Genomic DNA, 6,028 nt, shown 5'->3' with positions numbered 1-6,028 from the left:
CCCCCCCCGGGAATCCAAATCACCAACCAAGAAGGATCTTGATTCAACCACCATTGTCACAGAATCATCAACCAATGCCGTGGGTGGAGATGGGATTACTGGGACATGCAATCTCCTTCAACATTATGCTGGAGGGGAGAGAAACTATCATAGTCCTTCAAAACATACATTACCTAGCGCAATTAATCTCCGAAGGTGTTCGTCTAGCAATGAACAATTACATCAACCAAGTATGGTTGAACAATATCCTAACTCCAATTGCTCCAAACCTCACAGCCAATCAGATTCACTCCATGAGGGGGGATTAGAACATGCCACAAAACTTCATTCCTATTCAGAACCCAACTCCAGCAATGGAACTCCCTTTCTTCACCCCCGGAGTTTGTAACAAACATCAATCCAGTCTTCACCCTTTGGAATGCACATGCAGACCATCCTCCAGCATCAAATGCACACACTGCACACAACATGCAAGCTCCTCACCCTCCACAAAACCAAAACCAGATGGATCAAGATATGGAGGAAGAAGTAGATCTTGTAAACTTAATTCCACAAAACGTGGTCGAGGATTCAAACCTCGACGAGCTAAAAATATTTCTATTCATGGAGACACAAGAGCAGAAGCAGATTCTCTTCTGTCCAATGGCACTTTACAAGTGCACAATGGACATAAGGCCTCCGGCGGATCCATCAGTGGGGAAACATGCAATGATCCTGATTCCTTTTCAGAGGAGGAACCCAATCTATGCACGTAGGATGAGGGAGAATGGAGATCTTCACAACCCAACGTTCAACATGAATAGATCAACAACCTTCATCATTTGGAATATAAGAGGGGGTAACAATGATAACTTTAGGCTAAGTTTCAGAGACCTAATTGAAACTCACCACCCTAGCATGGTAACCTCCTAGAGACCAAGATGGATAGCCATCTGCCTCTTCTCAGCAAAATTTGGATCTTTACTTCTATTTATGCTAGCACAGACAAGAAACTTAGGAACGTAATGTGGAATAATATATTAGACATGCACAGTGTAGTCAGAGGTCCTTGGCTATTAGGAGGAGATTTTAATGATGTCCTAGCCTCTAAAGAAAAATTAGGAGGAAGAAGCATCAATAATAAAAGAACTAAACTTCTTTGGAACTGTATAAACACTTGAAACCTAATAGACCTAGGTTTTAAGGGCCCCAAATTTACTTGGTCTAACAAAAGGAAAAAAATAGGGGCCTCATAATGGAAGGCTGGACAGAGTTTTTGCCAATGAAGATTGGATAAATTTGTTGCCAGAGCCTCGGTCACTCACCTACCTAGGACTCACTCAGACCATAATCCTCTCTTAATAGAGTTTAATCCTAAAAAAGTGTTACACAAAAAAAAACCTTTTAGGCTAGAAACATTTTGGTGTCGCCACCCAGACTTTATAAATTTAGTTAAAGACAGCTGGCTTAATTCAAATTACATCCAAGTTCACAAAATTTCCTGGACAATATTAAAAGCTGGAGTAAAAAATACTTTGGAGACACCCACAGGAAAAAATTAAGAATAATGGCTAAACTAAAGGGTATTCAATCTTCCAGTAACTACCACTCTAGTTCCTTTCTCCAAAACCTTGAATCGAAGCTTCAACAGGATTACAATGATATCCTCAAATTAGAAGATGAGTACTGGAAAAATAGGGCCAGGATGTCCTGGATTCAAGATGGGAATGCGAACACAAAATTCTTTCATATAGCTGCCACGAACAGAGCTAGGAAGAACAATTAACCCATTTTAAAGACAATCTTGGAAATTGGATCAATGATCCAACTCAAATTCTTGACCATACCCTTCACTTCTTTCAAAATGCTTTCAAAACAGACCACTCCTCCACTAATTGGTCTTCTATTAAGAACAACACTCATTCTTTCACTAATATTGATCTCTCAATCCTAGACAATCAATTGACCAATGGTGAATTAGTAAAAGCAATCTTTTCCTTTATACCGTTTAAATCACCAGGGCCCGATGGCATACACCCTTTTTTTTAATCAAAAATATTGGAATATTGTGGGCCAATCAGTTACAGATCTTTGTACGGAAGTATTTAATTCCCAAACACTTCCTCATGATATTAACAATACCTACATTTGCCTAATCCTAAAGTGTCTAATGCCAATAACTTAAAAAATTTTAAACCCATAGGCCTTTGTAGTACTATTTGCAAAATTATTACAAAAATTATCGCAAATAGGATTCAACCTTTTCTACATCATATTATCAGCCCCTTCCAAGCTAGTTTTATAAAAGGGAGGAGATCTTCTGACAACGCCATCATAATCCAAGAAATAATATCCCATTTCAAAAAAATGAAGGGGAAAAAGGGTCACATGATCTTGAAACTAGACCTTGAAAAAGCGTTCGACGGATTGGAATGTTCTTTTATTTACCAAACTCTCACTCATTTCAAATTTCCCTACAAAATAAAAAGTTTCATTATGAACTGCATCTGTACAAGCAAAATTACAATTTTGGTAAATGGGGCAACAACCACCTTTTTTACCCCAAGTAGGGGGATCAGACAAGGATGCCCACTATCACCTTACATTTTTATCATGTGTATGAAAATGCTTTCTCGTCTAATCCTACACCAGGAAGACACTTGTCTTTGGGAACCTATTCGCTTAAACAACCATCATCCAGGTATCTCCCACATATTCTTTGCGGACGACCTTACTCAAATGGCAAAAGCTGACAAAAAAAACTATTCGACCATTAAAAATTGCCTTAATATCTTTTGTAATCTTTCAGGCCAACAAATAAATCACGACAAATCCAAAATAATCTTCTCCAAAAATTGCCCGATGATATTGGCCAAGGAAATAACTTCAGGATCAATATTAAAATAAGCAAAAATTTTGGGAAATACCTAGGCTTTCTAATCCTCAATAATTCCCCCAAAGCGTCTGACTACCAATTCATCATTGACAAAATGCGAGATAGACTCTCCAATTGGAAAACAAATCTCCTAAATATAGTAGGAAGGACTACCCTAGCCCTAGCTACTCTTAACTAGATTCCCAATCATGCCATGCAATACACAATGCTCCCTACTAAGGTTCACAAACAAATTGATCAAATTCAAAGGAACTTTATCTGGGGCACTACTACATAACGTAAAAAACTTCATCTAATCAATTGGAATACCATTACGAAGCCTAAAGACATGGGAGGCCTTGGCTTAAAAAATGCCAATTCCAAAAATAGGATATTACTATGTGGTTTAATGTGGAGACTCCTAACTAATACATCCACCCCCTGGGCAAAACTACTCATTCTCAAATATGGTAACAAGAGATCCAACACTTCCTCATTTATATGGAAAAACATCCTCAAAGGGTGGCTAACTTGTAGCCAAGGAATCCAATGGCTCCCCAGTAAAAATTCCAATTTAAATATTTGGGATACTCGATGGATCCCTCACTTACCAGCCTTGAGAGAATGTATAGAAGGGCCCCTTCAAAAAAATGAAAGTACCTTGCCATTAAAAGACCTTTTGGATAACGGGAAAGTGAAATTTTAACAAGATTTCCTTTAACATCCCTCCCACTATTATGGACAACATTAATTCAATCCCCCAACCCCTTCAAAACATAGACAAACCCTTGTGGAGGCTGAATTCCAATGGGATATTCAATTCCTAATCATGTCACCACTTACTAAACAATTGGCATAATGAACAAAATGATGATAAAAATATGTTCAATTGGATATGGAAATTACTGTGTCCTAACAAAATCAAATATTTTCTTTGGCAATACCTACATAGTAGGATCCCCTGCCGCTCCCATCTCCACCACATAGGGATAAATATCAACCCTCATTGTCCCAGTTGCCAGAATCAAGAGGAAACAATTAGTCACATCTTCCTCGAATGCCCTATTGTTTCAAACTTATGAAGATCTTTAAACATTAGAAATGTCACAACCAACGGGGACACACATTGGCTTCTCAAATTAAAGGACATCAATATCAACACTCTTTCTTTAAAAATACCTTGGACTAACCTTTTTCCTTTTGTTCTATGGGGTATTTGGATTAATAGAAACAATAACAATTTCAATAACACTCACTACCACCCCCGATTTAAAGACATAAAAAAATCTGGCAACAGAATACCACTTTCTCAACTCCACAGGAGTTGCACCCACCGATAAAAAGTCCATTAACATAAAATGGCATCCCCCACAACAACACTAGTACAAGCTAAATACAGATGGGGCCTTCAAAACTAACGGAAATAAATCAGCCATGGGAGGGGTATTCAGAAACTATCTTGGAAACTGGATAATAGGATTCCAAAAGACAGATCATGCTTTCTCTCCTCTACACTCAGAACTTCAGGCAATCCATGAGGGTCTTCAAATAGCAATAAAATTCAATCTATTTCCACTAGAAGTGGAAACAGACTCCACAGAAGCAATTAATGTAATCAACCAAGACCATATTATTGTAACTAACACTGTTCATGCATGCAGATCATTGATGCTCCAACGGAAGGACCTGCTCCTACGACATAATTTTCGTGAAGGAAATCAAGTGGCGCATCTTCTGACAAAAGATGCATGCAAAAAGGAATATAAGCAGCTACTCAAAGAAAATGCAAAGCTCCATGCAACTCCACCTCATTTTGTGAACCTACAACTGTCAAAAGATGCAAATGGAGTCTACTACTACAAAAAGTCATTAGTCATTACGGCATGTAATAGACTTAAGTTAGTAGGAAACCAAAATGTCACTAACATCGGACCACCAATGCGTGGCGATTTTGTATTTCCAAACGGATGTACTAGCAACAACTTCTAGTTTTTATATATAATATATCCATATTATCAACAAAAAAAAAAAAGAAATCACAAAGTGTCAAATTTGGTATTTGCTAGTTATTTTTATGAATAAGTGTGGAAAACTAGTGTAGAATAAGGGTGAGTTTGGTATGAAGAAAAATATTTTTCATGAAAAATGAGTGGGTTTCTCACTTATTTTTCCTTGTTTGGTTAGTGAGTGAAAAAGAAGTACTCGTTTTTTTAAATTAAAGAAAATATTTTTTATACGTCAGGAAAAGAAAATACTTAGTTTATTGAAATGAAAGAAAATACTTTTTCTACTCATGAGAAAGTACTCATTTTGTTAAAATGAAAGAAAATATTTTTTCTACGTCAGGAATAGAAAATACTTAGTTTGTTGAAATGAAAGAAAATATTTTTTCTACATCATGAAAAGAAAGTACTCATTTTGTTAAGACGAAAGAAAATACGTTTCTACATCATGAAAAAAATACTTGTTTTGTTGAAATAAAAGAAAATACTTTTTCGACATTATGAAAAAAAATTACTCGTTTTGTTGAAATGAAAGAAAATTCTGTTTCTACATCATGAAAAAATTACTCGTTTTGTTGAAGTGAAAGAAAATAATTTTTTCTACATCATGAAAGAATATACTTATTTTGTTGAAATAAAAAAAATACTCTATTTACAACATGAAAGGAAAGTACACTTAATAATATTTCTATTTAGGTTGGCGTGGGTGTGTTGTGGTGTGGTGGAGGTTGGGGTTGGGGTGGGTGGGGGTGGGTGGGGTAGGGGTGGTTTGGGGGTGAATGGATAAGGTGGGTGGGGGTTGGTGGAGATGGGGAATAGGGTGGAGAATGTTGAAAATGAGTTTTGGAAAATATTTTCCCTTCTTCTGATAGGGAAAATATTTTCCTTCAATCGGAAGAAAATGAGTTCGCGAGTAAAATATTTTCCAAAACGTTTAAACCAATCAAACATGGGAAAATTAGTAAACATTTTTCGAAAAATATTTTCCATTCATATCAAACACACCCTTAGAGAGAGCACTGAGAGATTTTGAATAAAATTATTTCTCTTTCATATAAAATTATATTTTGAGTAAATATGTTTCCTCCATTTTAAAAAACAATTCAAGAATAGAAAAATGTGGCAGCTCGAATAGATCAACTTGTGATTGTCGATAACGGTTATGAAAAAT

Source organism: Nicotiana attenuata, chromosome 8, assembly GCF_001879085.1.
Source record: "Nicotiana attenuata strain UT chromosome 8, NIATTr2, whole genome shotgun sequence".
Classification (NCBI taxonomy): domain Eukaryota; kingdom Viridiplantae; phylum Streptophyta; class Magnoliopsida; order Solanales; family Solanaceae; genus Nicotiana; species Nicotiana attenuata.
This window is presented reverse-complemented; position numbering follows the sequence as displayed.